At 38.5% G+C, this 20,362-nt stretch overlaps 1 long non-coding RNA gene across 1 annotated transcript in view; it reads right to left on the bottom strand.

Moving 5' to 3' along the window:
- The window catches only part of LOC129526937 (uncharacterized), a 42,183-nt gene extending 29,735 nt beyond the window's left edge, over nt 1–12,448 (bottom strand). Inside the window, exons 1-2 of the long non-coding RNA XR_008671751.2 lie at nt 12,368–12,448; nt 8,991–9,183 (exon numbers count right to left, since the gene is read on the bottom strand). This is a non-coding gene — a long non-coding RNA (uncharacterized lncRNA). The remainder of the gene's footprint in view (nt 1–8,990; nt 9,184–12,367) is intronic.
- Nucleotides 12,449–20,362: the final 7,914 nt, after the last annotated feature.

Genomic DNA, 20,362 nt, shown 5'->3' with positions numbered 1-20,362 from the left:
TCTAGACCCTATCTGTTCCACTGCCCCACCTCTTCCCCTTCAGGAGGTCGTGAAGCAACCCTGCAAACACATAATTTGAGAATGACTGCTATGAAAAAGAAAAAAAAATAGAGAACAGAAAAGACAATCGGGAGTGTCAGAGCCCCAGGGAGGCAACCAACTGTGTAGGAAAATAATTTATATTTTAAATAAAATGGTCAAGGTAAACCACAACAAGATGGTGACATTTGAGCAATGACTTAAAAGGAAATAAGGGAGCAATGCATATGGACATCAGGGTAAAGAACATTCCTGGTAGAAGGAACAGCCATTGCAAACTCCTGGGCATGTCCAAGTCCCAGTGAGAAGGTGCATTTGGAAATACAAGAGAGGAAGGTTTCATCTGCTAGCCAGCTAGGTTAAATCAGAGAGCCCTGAGGAGACTTCTGATAACACGTGTTGCAGCTAAACCATCTTTTGTATCATTAATATAACAAGCACTCTCAACCTTCTTATAGGACAAAAACTTCTAATTTGAACCTTAAGTGTGGGTTTGTGTGTGTGTGTGTTTAAGTCATTCATATATATTTTTATATATATGCACACATACACATATATTGGAAGCTTACCAAAGAGGTTGTTCTAGAAGATATCACTAATTGTTACTATTTGCAGACACTACACCTATTTGATACAGCATCTATCAAGCTGAGAACATGGAGCTACCTGGGCAAAAGCATTACATGCATATGGGTATAACATAACCACATCTAAGCAAGTGCTTCTGTAGAAGATTCCATCACAGTTAAGTGAGTTGTCTTGCAGTCTGAGAAGGCATGTGGTTTCTTTGACCAGTGATTCAGAGAGACCTTTCCCTATAACTAATCTTTATCAAGCTATTCAATATTCCGTAAAACATTGTGTTCTAATCAAAGTGCCAGTGTCCCTTGACCATCTCATTTCCTTTCCCATGAGATCTACTCTGCCCAGAATGCTTTTCCTCTGGTCTTTCTTTCATCATCGCACAGACTACCTGGCAAGTATCTGTTCATCCTCCAAGAAGAAGTTCATTTATCATCTATTCTGCAGCAAGCAGAGCACGTGGCTTCTTTCTCTTTGCTCCTTCAGCATTCTGCTCCTGGCCTCCTTTGAAGCACAGTTGCATTCCATCATTGCTGTGTATATTTGCACAGGTCTTTGCCTTGTACCACATTGTGAGCTCCTTAAGGACACATAATGACAATTGATTTATTTCTGCATCTACAGACTGAACCCAGTGTCTAATGCACAGTAGACTCTTAATAAATGTATATTCAACACGTGTGAATGAGTTCTATGAGTTCAAACCTATTATGTCGGTACACATGCGAACTAACATTTAGAACATCTATGGAGAAAATTTCCATGTTGAAAATCAAGAAACTGAACTCTGATATCAGTAACTCTTTATAGGAAGTTTTTCATTGGGATTAAAAACATATATCATTTTATTGTGCTTCACTTTATTGTTCTTCACAGATATTGCTTTTTTTATTTTTACCAACTGAAGGTTTGTGGCAACCCCACATCAAGCAACTCTGTTGGCACCATTTTTCCAACAGCATGAGCTCACTTCTTGTCTGTGTCATATTTTGATAATTCTTGCAATGTTTCAGATTTATTATTATTACTATTATAACTGTTATGGTGGTCTGTGATCAGTGATCTCTGCTGGTATTATTATGGTTTGGGGCACCATCAATCATGCCCACATAAGATGGCAGACTTAATCGATTAATGTTGAGTGTGTTCTGACGGCTCCACCAACCAGCCATTTCCCCTTCTCTCTCCCTCCACCAGCAAAAAGATTACAACTTGCTGAAGGCTTAGATAATCTTTAGCACTTTTTAGCAATAGAGTATTTTTAATTAAGAAATGTACATTATTTAGGCATAATGCTATTGCACACTTACTTAATAGGCTACATTTATATGTACTGGGAAACCAAAAAAATCCTGCGACTTGCTTCATTACCATATTCACTTTATTGCATTGGTGTGGAAACAAACCCACAACATCTCAAAAGTATGCCTGTATATATAAAGCAAACCTCCTTGGGTCTCACCAACATGAACTGGACTTGCACTGAACCATTTTTTATTATGCAGGTAACAGGTCCTGAAAACAAAAATAATCATTCCCATTGAGAAGATGAGATTTCTATATCAGCGAAATAAAGTGCCTTAACAAAGATGCACCCATTCCTTTATTTATTCCACACGTTTACTGAGCTTCAGGCACTGTGTTAGATACATCAGTTAAATAAAATACCAAAACCTCTGTCCTTATAGAGCTTGCATTGCACTAGTAGTTAACAAAAAAATAATTCATTGATTTAGCAATACAGCAGAAATAGGAGGATCAGTAATACAAGGGATTCTGGAGCAGGTTTGAGTATGAATAGGGTTGTCTGGGTGGACGTAATTAAGAGAGGTAAGCTTTGAACAAAGATTTAAAGGGATAGAGACCTCATAAGAGACCTCAGCCCGGCAGGATCGCCTCTAAAGTGGAATCTCCTATAGCAGGGACCCCAGGAAATCAACCTGAATAGCTGAGCAAACCCAGCAAACATTCCTGGCACCGTTTGTTAAGTTCTCCTAGTACCAGTAGCCTGCAGAAATGGCATCCATAAAATATTCTAATAGTATAGCCATCTCTAAGATGAATCTGGTCTATGCATTTTAAAGATAACAAAATGTTTCCATCACCATGGTGCTTTGAAATTATTTTTAAAGATCAAGGAAATTGGCCAATTTGGATGTGTTTAAAATGGAACATGTTTACATCACCTTATATATTACCCACCCTTTAACAATGCATTCTGTGCCTATACCAGGGGTACAGTTGTGTCCCCACCACCTTGTGGAATAAATGGGCTGAATAAATGCTGCTGGTAAAAGGCTCAGTGATGATAGATTCATGGCAAGTTCCCTGGAGGTCACTGTGCTTAAGATCGGCTGATGTTTCCTTACTTTGCCAGCGCCTATCAGACTGCCATTTGTAGAAAATTGACTTGGGCAGAGCTATCATTATTATTAATATTATTTTATTCTTGCCAGAAACTGCCATTTCAAAGTGTGTTCTTTTCTGGACTGAAAAACAAAATAATGAGCCTGTATTTTTATTTCCTAGGAGGCCACATTCATTTGCATTCATTTACAGTTTAGACTCTCCAGGTCCTATAATTTGCACAGTGCTTCTAGAGCCAGGCATATAATCACAGCAGGGGAGAAGTGAGTGCCCAAAGCTTAGATATTGCAAGATGCCTAGGTTGTGCTTATGTTGGCTCAGGGGTCCTAGTGCTTTCAGCACCATATCCATGTATGTATGGGCTGAGACATTTTATATAGAAAGATTTGCGTCCTAGCTATTGTGCTCAATCTCTGATGGGTCTGAGCCTGTCTGCTCGTAAGTCTGTTTGCACAGGCCAAGCACCATAAATGCTCTCTGTTGAACAATCAATCAGGTCCCTGACCTGTCATTTTTTTTTCTTTTGTGGTTGTAACACCAACGTGCATGTATATAGCACTATTAGATAAGTGGCCCCCAGGACAAACCTGATTAGTGATAAAGAGTGACTTGGTGACAAGACACTATTTCTAGTCTTTGACCCCATCTACTCTTAAGCATCCAGACCTCTAGCCCACCTGACTCTAGGAACCTGCAAGGAAATCTCACAGATATTTCCAGGCTTCCTGCTGCTGTGTTTCATGTTATTCCCTTCTCTGCTATTTCTTGTCATGATTTATATCAGCTGCTTAAACCATCAGAGCATCCACAGCAGACACGGCTGGTCTCTGTTCTGGTTTCCCATTGCTACCTAACAAACACACTAAAACTTAGTGGCTTAAAACAACAACCATTTGATTTGCCCACAATTCTAGTTTGTGAGCTGGGCTCAGCTGGTCTTGCCAGTGATCACTCCTATGACTGCATTCAGCTGGCAGGTCGTCTGGGAGCTGGGATGCCAGTAAGGCTGGGCATCTTCCTCTGCTCCTCTAGTCTCAGAGCTTCTCCCCTTCCACATGAAGTGTCCACTCTGTATCTCCATGTGCTCTCAACAGTAGTATGACTGGACTTCTTAGAAGACTCAAGATTCCCAAGAGCACAAAATAGTGGCTTGCAGGCATTCATAAGACTTAGACCCAGAACTAGCACAGCGTCACTTCCAACACATTCTATTTGTTAAAACAAATCGCAGGCTGAGAACAGATTCCAGAGAAGGGTCAGGATTAGGGTGAGGCAAATAAGGCGCCTTGGACACATCTCTGAGTAAGTGGATCTGTGTACACGGATCTCACTTGTATTCTGTGCCATAGGCACCTACCTGGTCTCACTCTAGTCCAGGTCCTGCTGAAGAAAAATGGAAAAGGGCATGAATCTCAGCAGCCAGGATTTATTGGGGACCATCAAGGTGACAATGTAACATAATCTGGTTTATAATGATTCACATTCTTCCCAGATGAAAAATATTCTCAATCCCTACCCCACAAAAGCAAAAAAGTATGACCCCATTTTAATGTTATGCTTGGGTTTGAGGTCTAGGATATTGTCTTCTAAATCAGACCCAACGTGGATGAGTTTCATTGTCTGTTTTTCCTCAGGGTCAACCGAATGAGTATACATCTTCTCAATCTAAAGGCCTGTATAGTGATCTTACACACCCCAGGGTATAACACAGAAGCAGACATAGAAGTAGAATAACTGCAATGGACAAGACCATGCAAAAAGTAATTTAAAAAATAAAAAAGATGCATTTCAGTCACTGGCTTGCAGAAATTCTGTCATCTACCAGGGCACATATCATCAATTTTCTTATTCCAGGGTGAAAAAATATTCCTTGATTAAGGCTCAATTTTAGTCCTTGGAAAATGTGTGTGTGTGTGTGTGTGTGTGTGTGTGTGTGTGTGTGTGTGTGTGTGTTGGCTGTGCTCTTGGCATCATCCTTTTAAAATCAAACTGGCATGTGTTTTGTACCTAAGTGGTTTTCTCATCCTACCACCTGTCTGTAGGTGTCCAGAAGCCTGTTATTATTTTGAACTGTCCTTGGTCCTTTTAGTTCAAGCTGCTAGTGCTTCCATCAGTATAATTACATTTACAAACTTTGTAAGTTTTCTATGAGTCATATCAGTGTTTACTTCATCAGACAAAAACCACACCTTCACATATCTTCAAGAGAAATCACACTCTACTTTGGGCTGCTGTGATACAATGCCCTTCAGATTCTTAGAAGTCTTTTGGCTTGAGTTCATAAGGCACCCCATTAAACTCTTCTGAGGTCCTGTCACAGGATTTGCAGTTGCACTTCTCATTTGATTTTGACCCGATCCTGAGGCCATCTTTTACTGACAGACCCTAGATTTGGTCCTTGCCCTGAGGCCAATTCTTATTTTGAGAATCTTTATTTTCTGGAGAAGCTGGGTATGAAAAGTGTTTAATTTTCCATACTATCAAATTCAAATGTGGGTTTTATTTTCTCTAGCTTCTATTAATACTTGAAAACTGAACAGTTTATCTCTTAGTTCATCTCTATCTGCATATTATGAAACAGACAAACATAACTGGCACTCATACCATTCAGCCTAGACATCTCCTTAGCTAGAGGTACAAACTCACTGAGTAAATTTTCCTTTTTTTTTTTTTTTTTTGAGAATCAAGGCGGTTTATTTCACCTGGGTGCAGGCGGGCTGAGTCCGAAAAGAGAGTCAGCAAAGGGGAGATAGGGGTGGGGCCGTTTTATAAGATTTGGGTAGGTAAAGGAAAAAGGGGGGTTGTTCTCTGGCAGGCAGGAGTGGGTGTCACAAGGTGTTCAGTGGGAGAGTTTTTTGAGCCAGGAAAAGGAATTTCACAAGGTAATGTCATCAGTTAAGGCAAGGACTGGCCATTTTCACTTCTTTTGTGGTGGAATGTCATCAGTTAAGGCAGGAACAGGCCATTTAAATATCACGTCTTTCGTGATTCTTCAGTTGCTTCAGGCCATCTGGATGTATAGGTGCAGGTGACAGGGGATATGATGGCTTAGCTTGGGCTCAGAGGCCTGACATTCCTGTCTTTTTATATTAATAAGAAAAATAAAACATAATAGTGTTGAAGTGTTGGGGTGGCAAAAATTTTGGGGATGGTATGGAGAGATAATGGGTGATGTTTCTCAGGGTTGCTACGAGCGAGATTAGGGGCGGCGTGGGAACCTAGAGTGGGAGAAATTAAGCTGAAGGAAGATTTTGTGGTAAGGGGTGATATTGTGGGATTGTTATAAGAAATATTTGTTGCATAGAATTATTGGTGATGGCCTGGATATGGTTTTGTATGAATTGAAAAAAGAACGGAATAAGACAAGGAGAAAAACAGATATTAAAGGACTAAGAATTGGGAGGACCTAGGACATCAAATTAGAGAGTGCCTAAGGAGATTCAGCATAGCCCTGCCAGCAAAGATTATTTATTTACTTTAAGAGTGAGTTAAGAGTGGCACTTTGGGTATAGCACCAGGAGATATTAGCTGTGATGGCTTGGAGAAACAGTGTAAACTGGCAGTGTAAACAAGAGCAGGGCATTTATGAGTAGTTGAGAACGGTGAATAGGAGTATGACTAGACAGAAGACAGTAGGGATGGCAATGGCAAGGTTTTTTTTTTTTTTTTTTTTTTTTTGGGTAGGGGGTGCAGGGGCGCAGTCCAAGTTGGTCTGGTGTCTGGAATGAGACTGAGACTTAATAAAAAGGAGCATCCATACAGGAGCTCAAATGGGCTGTACCTTGTAGCATTCCGATGACAGGCCCGAATTCTGAGAAGGACAAGTGGTAAAAGTATTGTCCAGTCCTTTTTATGTTGGTGGCTGAACTTGGTGAGGTGTGTTTTTAAAAGACCATTAGTTCACTGAATACTAAGAGCCTGAGCAATTGCTTGGGTGCTTTGACTAATAAAGTCCTTCTAGGACTGTATAGAGGTGGGAAGGCCAAACCGAGGAATTATGTCTGACAGAGGGAAGAAATGACCACGGTGGCCTTCTTAGACCCTGTGTGAAAGGCCTCTACCTATCCAGTGAAAGTGTCTACCCAGACCAAGAGGTATTTTAGTTGAGTAAAGCCAATTTGCCAGTCTTGGGCAGGGGCAAATCGCCGAGCTTGATGTGTAGGGAAGGGAGGGGTCCTGAATAATCCCTGAGAAGTAGCAGAATAGCAGATGGAACACTGTGAAGTTATTTCCTTGAGGATAGATTTCCACGATGGAAAGGAAATGAGAGGTTCTAAGAGGCGGGCTAGTGGCTTGTATTATAGCATAGCCTGCCTTAGCTGGTGTGTGGCAATTAGGCTGGGCGGAACTGCCATCAATAAACCAAGTGTGATCAGGGTGAGGAACAGGAAAGAAGGAAATATGGGGAAATGGGGTGAATGTCAGGTGGATCAGAGAGATACAGTCATGGGGGTCAGGTGTGGTATCAGGAATAATGTGGGAGGCCGGATTGAAGTCCAGGCCAGGAACAATGGTAACTGTGGGAGATTCAACAAAGAGTGAGTACAGCTGAAGGAGCCGGGGAGCAGAAAGTATATGCATCAGGTGTGAGGAAGAAAATAGATTTTGGAAGTTATAAGAACTGTAGAGAGTGAGTTGAGCATAGTTTGTGATTTTAAGGGCCTCTAAAAGTATCAGGGTGGTGGTGGCCACCACACGCCAACTTGAGGCTAGGCAAAACAGTAAGGTCAAATTGTTTGGATAAAAAGGCTACAGGGCATGGTCCCGGTTCTTGTGTAAGAATTCTGACTGCACAGCCCTGCACTTCAGCTGTGGGTAATGAAAAGGGTTGGGATGAATCAGGGAGAGCTAGGGTGGGGGCAGTCTCTAAAGCTGTCTTCAAGGAACAGAAAGAGGAGTGGAGAAAGGATTTAGGATCTATGGGGTCAGCTAGGTCTCCTTTTGTGAGTTTATATCATGGTTTTGTAAGGATGGCAAAACCAGGTATCTAAAGTCAAAAGTATCCAACCATGCCTAGGAAGCAAAGGAGTTGTTGTTTTGTAGAAGGTGCTGGGGTTTGAGAGATCAGTTGGACATGACAGGCAGGGAGAGCACGTGTGTTTTTATGAGAATTATGCCAAGACAGGTAACAGATGAGGAAGAAATTTGGGCTTGACTGAACTAATGGGGGCTGTCCGTGAAGCCTTGTGGCAGTACAGCCCAGGTAATTTGCTGAGCCTGATGGGTGTCAGGGTCAGTCCAAGTGAAAGTGAAGAGAGGCTGGGATGAAGGGTGCAAAGGAATAGTAAAGAAAGCATGTTTGAGTTCCAGAACAGAATAATGGGTTGTGGAGGGAGGTATTGAGGATAGGAGAGTATATGGGTTTGGCACCACCAGGTGGATAGGCAAAACAATTTGGTTGATAAGGCGCAGATCCTGAACTAAGCTGTAAGCCTTGTCTGGTTTTAGGACAGGTAAAATGGGGGAATTGTAAGGGGAGTTTATAGGCTCTAAAAGGCCATGCTGTAGCAGGTGAGTGATAACAGACTTTAATCCTTTTAAAGCGTGCTGTGGGATGGGATATTGGTGTTGAGCAAGGTAAGGGTGATTAGGTTTTAATGGGATGGTAAGGGGTGCATGATTGATCGCTAAGGAGGGAGTAGAGATGTCCTACACTTGTGGGTTAAGGTGGGAAGATACAAGGGGAGGATGTGAAGGAGGCTTTGAACTGGGCGAAAAGGTGGCAATGAGGTGTGGCTGTAGCCCAGGAATAGTCAGGGAAGCAGATAATTTAGTTAAAGTGTCTCAGCCTAATAAGGGAACTGGGCAGGTGGCGATAACTAAAAAGGAGTGCTTAAAAGAGTATTGTCTAAGCTGGCACTAGAGTTGGGGAGTTTTAAGAGGTTTAGAAAACTGGCCGTCAATACCCACAACAGTTATGGAGGCAAGGGAAACAGGCCCTTGAAAAGAAGGTAATGTGGAGTGGGTAGCCTCCATAATGATTAAGACAGGGACAGACTTACCCTCCACTGTGAGAGTTACCCAGAGCATCTGTGATGGTCCTGCAGGCTTCCGAGGCGATCGGGCAGTGTCAGTCTTCAGCTGCTAAGCCTAGAAGATCTGGGAAGGCGTCAGTCAGAAAGCCTTGGGCCAGAGTTCCAGGGGCTCTGGAAGTGGCTGCCAGGTGAGTTGAACAGTCCGATTTTCAGTGGGGTCCTGCACAGATGGGACACAGCTTAGGAGGAATCCTGGGTAAGTTTTCTGTCTTCTAAGTCCATGGTCCCCAACCTTTTTGGCACCAGGGACTGATTTCATGAAAGACAATTTTTCCATGGATGGGGTGGTGGTGGGACATAGTTTTGTGGTGAAACTGTTCCACCTCAGATTCTTAGGCATTAGATTCTCATAAGGAGCTTGCAACCTGGATCCCTTGCATGTGCAGTTCACAATAGGCTTTGTGCTCCTATGAGAATCTAATGCCCTGGCTGATTTGACAGGAGGCAGAGCTCAAGCAGGAATGCTTGCTTGCCCTCTGCTCACCTCCTGCTGTGTGGCCCAGTTCCTAACAGGCCACAGACCAGTACCAGTCCACAGCCTGGGGGTCAGGAATCCCTGTTCTAAGTCACCTAAGATGACAGTGTTTCTAAATATTCTGCCATTACATAACACGAACCATCTTTCCCCCAACCTTTATTTACAATTCTGTACTAGTTCATTTTCTGTTGCTTATAACAGAATACCTGAAACTGGGTAACATGTAAAGAAAAGAAGTATATTTTTTATAGTTACAGAGGCTGAGAATTCTGAGATTGAGGGACTGCATCTAGTGAGAGTCTTCTTGTTGATCGGGACTTTCTGAAGAATCCAAAGGCAGCACAGGATGTCACATGATGGGCGGCTGAGTGTACTATCTCAAGTCTCTCTTTCTCTTCTTATGAAGCTACCAGTTTGTCTCCCATGATAACCCATTAATCCATAAGTGGATTAATCTATTCATGAGGTCAGGACCCTCATGATACAATCACCTCTTAAAAGATTCCACCGTTCAATACAGCCACATTGGGGATTAAGCTTCCAACACATGAAAACTGGGAGACACATTCAAACCATAGCAAATTTACTCATGCCTTTCTAGCACCCAGTAGCAGGCTTCTCATTGCCCTTTAAGTACCTATTCTCCACTAAATCCCAATGGCAATGTCACATATATTTGATATGTGTTATGGCAGCACCTCATGTATAGGTACCAATTTAAGTTTTAGATATCTGTTACTGCATAACAGAGAACTCCAAAACATAGTGACTTAAAACAACACTAGTTTATTTTCTCATACCCTGTGCATCAGAAATTTGCACAGGGTTCAGTTTGGCAATTCTATTATTTTATAAGTTTTGGCTTGGGTCATTCACTTGACTACATTCAGCTAGTGTCTGGGCTAGTGTAAAGATACAAGAAGGCATTTGGATAGCTAATTTCTCCAGCACCATGTTTGATTCTATTCTCTATCTAATTGCATTGGCATCTTTGTCACACTCAGTAAACTATATTGTTTTATTGATCTAAGTGTTTATATTTTACCAGTACCATACTGTTAAAGTTGGTTTCTTATAGACAGCACTATAGCAGTGACTTCTTCATATCGGGTCTGATAATCTCAATATTTTGATTAAAGTATTTAAACTCTTTATATTTAATGTAAATATTAATATGACTAGATTTCAATTGATTATCTTGCTATTTCTTTTTTATTCTCTCATCATTTATAACGTAGTCCTTTTCTCCTCTTTTACTGAATAATTTTGTGTTACCTGAATATATTTCTCTATTCCAACTTATGTCCACTCTGGCTTATTAGATTTATCTAATTTTTAATTTAATTTTATAGTGATTGCTCTATGATCTAAAAATCCATTTTTAACTTATTACCTGCTACCTGTAAAAATATTATACAACATCCTACAGCATGTAAGAAACATACAACAGTATGCTTCTGTATTTCCCTCCTGACCTTTGTGCTATTGTTAGCATACCTTTCATTTCTATATGTTAGGAACCTCACGATACATAGTTATTATTTTTACTTTATATGTTAAAATATTAAATAATTTTTTTAAACATGAAATAGACTTTTATATCGACCCACATAGTACCATTTCTAACACTCTATTGTTTTCTATATGTCCAAGTTTTTATGTGGTATAATTTTTCTTTGGTATGAAGAACTGCTCTAAACATTTCTTGACTACAGGCCTGCTGGCAGTGCTTTTGTCAGAAAACGTCATCATTTCGTGTTCATTTTTGAAGAATATTTTCATTATCTACAGAATTTTGTCTTCGCAATTATTTTTCCTTACAATACATAAAGGTTACTGGTCCTTTATCATCTGGCTTGCTTTGTTTCTGACAAGATGCCTACATTCATTTTTATTTTTGTTTTCCTATACAAAATATGGCTTTCCCCCACTCTGGCTGTTTTTATTTTCTTTTTATTACTGACTTAAATTCGGTAATGATTTGCTTTGGTGTCACATTTTTTCATTTTTCTTCCTCAGGATTTGTGAGGCTTCTTGAATAAAGAAATACATAATTTTCACAAATTTGAAATTTTTAAATAATTTCTCTAATATTTTCCTGTCCATTCTGCTTCTTTTCTAAGAATCCAATTAAGCATGTTAGACCTCAATAATGTCTGCAGTTCACTGCTGTTGTGGTCAGTTTTTCAGTGTTTCTTCCCTCTGTGTGCTTGAGTTTCCTCTGTTCTGTTTTCAAGTTGACTGGTCTTTTTCTCTGCAGTGTTTATTTTTTGCTAATTCCATCTCTTGCTGAACTTTTAATTTCAGATAACGTATTTTTAAGCTCTGGAGTTTTAACAAAAATGTTGTTCACTTGTTTACTCATGATTTCCTCCTTATTCTCCTCTTAATTTTTGAACATATAACAGCATTTTGAAAGTGCTTACATGCTATTTCAGTCATCAGTTGTGTTTAAATCTGTTTCTGTTGACTGATTTTTCTTCTGGTAATAATAGTTCACATTTTCCTGGCTCTTCACTCATCTAATATTTTTTATTGGATGTCTAGTATTATGAAAGTTACATTGTTGAGTACTTGGATTTTGTTGTCTACCTTTGAAGAGCACAGCAGTTTGTTTTGACAGCTAAATTTCTTTTGGATCAGCTTGTCATTTCTAAGGCTTGTGTTTAACTTTTGTTAATGTGGATATAGATTAGCCTTTGTTCCAAGGCTAGTTTAGCCTCACTGCTTCAGTAACCTACTTGGATCTCTACTGAATGTGCTCAGAATTCAGTGTCTCTCACTGTATTCATCCGTTTTCAAACTGCTATAAAGAAATACCCAAGACTGGGTAATTTATAAAGGAAAGAGGTTTTAATTGACTCACAGTTTCGCATGGCTGGGGAGGTCTCAGGAAACTTACAATCATGGCAGAAGGTGAAAAGGAAGCAGACACCTTCTCTACAAGGCAGCAGGAAAAGAGAGTGCAAGCAAAGGAGGAACTGCCAAACACTCATACACCCAACAGATCTCGTGAGAACTCACTGGCTATCACGAGAACAGCATGAAGGAATCCACCCCCATGATCCAATCACCCCTCCCTCCCCTGTCAGGTCCTTCCTCAACACAGTTTGAGAAGAGAGTTAGGTGGGGACACAGGGCCAACCCATCTCACTCGCTGTGGCTATTAGGAACTTGAATGTCTCCCAGCCCTGTAAGAAATCTGGAAGTTGTTAGCACATAGTTTCCTGGCAATTGTTCTTTTTAGGTTTCATAGAAGATTACTCTTTCCCTGTAGAGTGTAATATTTAGCCCGAGACTCAAAAGGGCCTCTGCAGATTTCTGTGGCTCTCCCTGTGAGTAATCCTTTGTTCTCTGGTGCTCTTCTTTCACCTATTCTAGTTACCCCCGACTTTCCAAGATTTTTTCTCTGTCTTCTCTTATCAGCAAAACCTTCAGGCTCTGATTAAATTTCTTCTTCCTTTGCTAATGGACTCTAGGCAGAAAACTGGGATAGTGATTTAGAGCAGCTCTTTAATCACCATTTTCTTAGGGATCACAGTCTTATCCTACCTGTTGTCCAATGTCTGAAAAATATATGTGTGTATATATGTATGTGTGTATGTATATGTATGCAGTGTGCCACTTTAATTTTTTTCTCATTGCCATCTGTGTGTATCTTAAAAGATATTTTCTGAGTGGTTCCACTCAGAAATTAGTCTGAATGATACAAATATAGATTCAAAGTTTCCATAAAAACTATGCTTTAATACAGCTCCTCCCTCCCCCCAATTTATGTTATTTTTGTGGCAAGTTGCATTTTTATATAGGATGTATCCATTAACATAGATTTATATTGTTTTATGCATTTAAATCATATAAAAAATAAAGTTAACAAAAACTAAAAATACAATAATACCAGCTTTTATCTTTATGTAATTATCTTTACCAGGATTTATCATTTATGCATATAGCTTTGATTTTCTGTCTGATATTCTTTAATTTGAGCCAAAGGATTCTAATTAGGATTTCTTGTAGGGCAGTTCTACCAGCAATGAACTCCTTCAGCTTTTGTTTATCTGAGAATGAGATTCTTGAATGTGTAGATAAGCTTAGGGCCTTCCCAGGTCTTTTCTGAGCATGTATCATGTCATGGGCATATGTGTACCTTTCTAAATCTTTCAGTATACACAGGTGTCTTTGAGTAGCCTACTTTCCCAAAGAATCTCTCTTCTTATGTTTTCACCCATGCTTTGGGTATTCTCCTGTATGCTTCAGCCATAATCTTTTGCCCCAGGTGACTTTGGCTTGTTCAGTTGATTTACAAGGTTCTCAAGGATTGCATGCTGTTTTTCCACCCTGTGTGAGTTCCAGATTAGACAGAACAATGACAAGCAACTTGTGTCAGTTCTTCCAGCAGCCCCCAGACAGATTAGAACAGACATAATTCTTTGCAAATGAGGTGTGTAATACTCCCTCCAGAATCAGGAAATGAGGTTCTGGGAAAGTGGGCTGCTGTCTTCAAAATTACTGCCAAACTGGAGAAGGGGTAGAAAAAGGGCAGGTAAAAATGCTACATCACTTTTCTACCATTTTTAAATGGTCTTTTTCTTGATTCAGCATTTGCTTGGTTATTGTAATTCTTTTATGATTTTCAGGGTTCTGACAGTTGATTCTGACAACTTTGCTTGATTTTTCTGTTTCTGTTTGAAGAATGAATTGTTAGAGTTGCCTACTCCCCTACTTTTGCTGACATCATCTCTATTTTTACTTATTTGTTTTCTGGACATTACTAGTAGATAACAAAAGAGAAATAGAGATGAAATATGGAACAAAACCCCTGCAATTCTTTCCTGCTCCTGGACTGCACTTTGCAATGGGCAACAACATGAACTTTTACAAATTCAAAGGTGAAATCCAGGTGAAGGTGTCCTGAAGGGATTTGTGGGCATGCTGTTGCTAGACTTGAATACTTTTGGTTCCTTTTATGTATCTCCATTCTGATGAGAAGACCCTACATTTTCATAATTAGTGTGCCAATCTTAGCAGCAGAAAGAAGACTAAAAATAATTTTTTAGTGTAGCAATGTGCAGTGTAGCAATGTGCCCAATAAATGTATTTGTTTGGATCCTCAGATAATTAATTTTGGCAGTATGTGTTCATTATTCATCCATTGATTAATTTACTCAATATATAAACTCTCTCTATGTGTGTATATATATATATACACACATATATACACGTATATATATACGTGTATATATGTGTATGTGTGTGTGTGTGTATATATATATATATATATACATGTGGCTAGGGGCTATTGCATTGGACAGCACACAGATCTAGCTGGTTTCTTGAGCTGTTATTTGGGCATTTACCAAGTGGTACAGTCAGAAAAATTAATGTTTTATATTTAAAATAAGTTGTTTCTACACTATACTACATATGGTATAATCTATGGTATAAACCACACAGTTCTTGAACACATATATGTATGTGTTGTGATTTAAGTATATACCATTTTATTCATTAGTGGTATACATAAATGGAAAAAAAAATCCCTGACCTCATGGAGCTTATATTTTAGTGGTGGAAGAATTTTTAAAGTATGTAAATAAATAGACTTAATAAATGCACATTACAAATATATATTATATAATATGCAAATATAAGCTATATAGGATATTAATTTTTAAACCTTATAGTAAGGTTAGAAGATTTTGGTAGTGATGCCAATGAGAAAGGATTATAATTTTAAGAGAATGATGAGGGTAGTCTTCATGGAGAGGTGACGTTTGAGAAATATATCAAATATGGTGAAGGAAGTAAGCAAAGAGTGGTTCAGATAAAGGTTCAGTCAATGCAAAGGCTTCAAAGTGGGACTGGACATATATGAACCACAAGAAAGGTACTGCGTGGAGTGAGCAAGGAGAGGCATAGTAAGAAATAATCAGAGGGATTTTTAGAAGCCAGATGCTGTTGGCCACTATGAGTCATTTTGAGGACTTTAGCTATCTCACACTTTGGCTGAGTGATCTCTCACTCAGGAATCATCAGAATATTTTGAAAAGGACAGTGACATGATTTGACTTAGATTTTAAAAGAATCAATCATTATGGCTACTGTGTCAAGAATAATCTCTACGGTAAAAAGGATATAAACATGAATTTTCTGTATCTCCTTCCCACTGGATTATCCCGTTTCCTTGTCCTGCTGCACTTTTCCGGAGTTTCCAAAGAGGAATTACATGCCGTGATATGACATCTTTAAGTTTTGTATCCAATTCTCCTAAATTCTTATCAAGTTCTACTGGTCTAGGTTTCAAGACAGTGAACATCAATGTCATTTTAGGGCCTAATGTCTTCCCAGTCCAGCATGGGCAAGATTCATTGTCCTTTTCCTTGATGCAGTCAGATTCACAGTGTCTCTGAACTTCCGGTACTTATTTTCATTATTAGTTATGATTCTTTCACTTGCAAGCAACTTAATAAAAATAAAGAATTGTTTTATTTTTACAGTCATATTTCACCAAAACCAAGGGCAGAAATGAAGCCACGCTTCAGAGAGTGCTGGAATCAGAATCTGTAAAGCCACTGGGAATGCACCCAATCCTTTAAGAAAGTGAATATGATTGGCCCAGCTTGGGTCAGGTCTATCTTGATTAATCGGTTGTGTCCAACTGGACAGTCACATTGTACAAGAGTAGCCATAAGGGGCCCCCTTGTGGAAGGAGGAAAGATATTTTCAGAAAACGTAAAATGGTTCAAGAACTGTGCAGTTTATACTATAGATTATATCATATATAGTATAGCATAGAAACAACTTATTGTAAGTATAAAACATTAATTTTCTGACTGTACCACTTGGTAAATGCCCAAAATAACAGCTCAAGAAACCAGCTAGATCTGTGCTGTCCAATGCAATAGCCCCTAGCCACATGTAGCTATTGAACACACTTGAGATGAGGCTAGTCCAAATCAAGATGTACAATAAGTACAAAATACACATTTGATTATGAAGACCAAGTACAAAAACAGAACATAAAATGTCTCAATATTTTTTATTAACTACATGTCTGGATATACTGCATAAAATAAAATGTATCATTGAAATATATATATATATACTATTTTTACATTTTAATGTGGCTACTAGAACATTAAAATTACACATTCGACTCACATTATATTTCTATTGGACAACACTGAGCTAGATTCATAGTACATTTTAACACTGAATGACAGCATACAAAATATATGCAAATATGTCGAGATGTAGACATGGTGTAGAAGTCAATGTTCTTTTAAGTTTCCCTTGGAATCCGTTAATCATATTCATGCATTTGTCTCCAGCTTCTGTGAACTTCGCTTCTAATGACCTGTATCTGCAATGCTGTTCGCATAACTATCTCTTGGCTAGGAGAGCCACCTTTTCCTGCATGCCTTAGAGCTCACACCCCTCCAGGGCAGATTGTAGCCAGTGGCTGACTTATCGATCAAGAATGCCCAGCTCCTGTGCTTTGAGTTTTGACAAACTGTGAGGTGCGAACTATACTCCAGAGTTCCCCGCAGAATCAGCTAGAGATTCGACTTTGCCTGAAATCATACCTTATTAACTTCTTCCCCTTCCCCTTACTTTCTCCATTTTTTTAACCATTTTATCCTGGGAGTGCTACCTTAAACTATTTAGGTTGGTGCAGAAATAATTGCAATTTTTGCCACTAAAAGTGAAGGCAAAACTGCAGTTACTTTTGCACCAACCTAATACTTGCACATGAATCTTTATCTCAGGCTTTGCTTCTGGAGAACTAAAAAAGGCACATGGTAATTTTCTTTAAGTGGCAACTTGGACAGATTTTTGTAGTAAGGCTATGATTCCTGATGAGCCATATTCTCTCCCATGCTGCAGAGTGTTTCCTTACAGGCACAGAGTCCACAGAAATCTACAACTGCAGAGTTTTAATATCTCAGTTTGCAAACGAAGGAAAAATAATAAATGGATATGGCACTGAAGGACAGTGTGTAATTGTGAAAGTCTTTTCTTTGGTTACTGATAAAAGTAATTTTATTCCAGAGAAGACCAAATTGATCTGAAAAATCTCCTTCGGCTCAGAGGAGAGTATGTTTGGATTGTTCCTTAAAAGTCATGCGGAGACATGTACAAGGCATGAATGGGGTGCAATGGTACATCTTTGAGCAATTAGCTAAGTACCGTAGAACTTGCCAGGACTGTCTGTCAGATTAAATGTGGAACAATGCCCAGCTTCAACTCTGGCAAAAATAAAACGAAGCAAAAAAAAAAAAAACAGCAAATGAAGTCAAAACAATGTAATAAACCATGCTAAACTAAGTACAATAAAAATGGAAGGTATTGAAAAAGAATAAAGCTTTAATAAAGAGCCTGAAGGGCAAAAAAAAAATACAACAAATATTAAAAGTCCATTTCTCGTCTCATGTTAAAGAAAAAATCATTTGACATGAAGTTACATTTTTTATTTGCACTTAAGTCTGGTCTGTGTTATCTTAATACAATAAGGGAGACACATATTTATTCCTATTTGCTGTAAATGTATATTTTTCCATGAGAAATATCTCTCTATTTCTATTAATATGTCTCCTTTTTCCAATTTTGTCGTTGACTAATCTTCCGTTTTGTAATTATGGTTACATCAGGGTATCACAGATGTTGGTTTAAAAAAATTAAGAGAAAAAATGAGACAAAATATCAGTGATTTCAGGATATGTTTGAAAAGTTGCCTTCTTCCATACACAAAGCTGACACATAAAAAGATAAGGGAAGGTTGAATTTGTTCTGGCTTACAGAAAGCCCAAGGTATTGTAGTGGGAATTGAAGAAGTAGGCAAATATGTTTGCCTAAAAATGAAAATGCTTTTTTTAAATAACAGCAAATATTTGCCTTCAGTTGAGAGTGAATCGATGTCACTCTTCTCTGAAGTAGTGTTGGTTGTATCGGAAATATCAGGACCTATGATGCCACCTCTGTCCTTCCTCAGCTCAGCAGCAACATCCTACCAGAGTGTAGATTTGTATGGACTGGGTGAGAGGCTGTGGCTTGGTGCGAGTAGAGTAATAGAGTTCAAATACACTGTTAATTGGGAAAAATAGACCCAGTGAAGGAACTGGGATAGCTTTCTAATGGAGAAAAAGTGGATTTTATTCATAAGGAAGTAGTAAATTGGTAAATTTGCTCAATATAGTTAGCAAGGCAATATCACAAATAAATTTATTTAGAAAAAGAGGGGAAAAGTGCACAAGGAAGCTTAATGTGTGTCCTCAAACCACCAGGAATAATTCTGCTGGGCTTACTTGCAATAACATCATTTTCTCTACTCTTTCCTTAGTTATTTGCCATGATGGCAAAACTCACTTTGATTATTCTTATATGTTAAACACCAGTGATTTTGTTAGTGATATAATCTATGGCCAAGCAAAGAGTTGTAAATAGAATGAGAGACTAGAATAATAAAACCTGCTTTTATTACTACTGTTCAATAAGAAATACTTACCTGTTCAAGCTGCCCCAGTAGAAATAAAAATTATATCTAAGAATTTGGTTCTTAAAACGATTGGGTATTTAAATATTGATATTTAAAGTTGAGTTTCACTCAGTCTTAAGGATAGAATCAGCTGCTATTTATTATTTTTAATCTCTTCTCTTAATTAACCTTGTATACATATGCCCACCATAAGATTTCTGAATCCTTGCATATTGTGCTAAAATGTCATGGGTGTACAGTAGACACATAAAGTAATAGTGGTAATAGTGACTTCAACTACAGCCACGAATGAGCTGTTCAGTATAAGCAGTTTTTCCAGATACCTTAAGTTTAGTTTAAGTATCCAACCTTCTAATTGTAATAATCTTGCTTAGATGTCTTTCAAAAATATAGATTTTTTTCATTTATCCTTAGTCAAAAAGAATCAATGAAATTTCACTTTTACTTCATTATTCAGAATTTTCTTTATGTATCTTAATTAATATCCTAGGAGCCATCAAGGGATGAAGGGTTGTTTGCCTCTACAACAAAATACCCAGAAGTGCTATGCATTTTTGTTTTGTGGCTTTTGTGTGTGCATGTGTTTGCATGTGTACATGTGTGTGTGTATGTGCATCTTATTCTATGTCTCCCTCCATTTATTAGCTGTTGTGAGTTATGAAATCAGATATTTGAAGGCAAAGATTATATTCTAGAGAAATACAAACATAGAAAAACATTAAAATTCTTGTTTCCCTACAGATTATCTTTTTGACTTTAAAAAATATTCTCTAAACCTTAGTTTCCTTATTATAAAATGGACATATAACTATAGTCATCTCATAGGGTTTGTAGGAGGACAAAATAAGAAATTATACATAAGTACCAGTGAAGGGGTAGTGGCCATTCCTATTCCTAATGTTGCTGTCATTGTTGTTGTTATTATTATAAATAGAGTGCTTGTCCTTTGAAAGAGGATCTAAGAAAAATGCAAAGAATGAAGTATTAGCACATCAAAGCATGTATGAACTAGGGACATTGTGCTTGGTGGTTAGATTCACTTTCTTCTTGATGACTAGTTTTGGTCTATGTTTAAATTGATGGATGTTCCAGAAAGTGATCCCTGGATAAATGAGTTGTTTCAGTATTACGTAAAGGATATTGAGCCCCTGATGCTACAAAACCACTCATGGCTCTTTGAACTGAAAAAAGAGGCACTATTTCAAATATGGAAGCTGCCTTGGTAAGAGGCATTTTAATGCTTGAGTAGAAAACTATCTATGTGAAGTACCTTTGTGATTCTTTCATTCATTTAGTTAATGTATATTCATTATATTTACTGAGTGTTAGTTCTGTCCTGTTCTAGGTTCAGAGAACTATGAACCA

Source organism: Gorilla gorilla, chromosome 16 (genome assembly GCF_029281585.2).
Source record: "Gorilla gorilla gorilla isolate KB3781 chromosome 16, NHGRI_mGorGor1-v2.1_pri, whole genome shotgun sequence".
Classification (NCBI taxonomy): domain Eukaryota; kingdom Metazoa; phylum Chordata; class Mammalia; order Primates; family Hominidae; genus Gorilla; species Gorilla gorilla.
The sequence above is the reverse complement of the archived record's forward strand: the minus strand, read 5'-3'. Positions and strand labels throughout refer to the sequence as shown.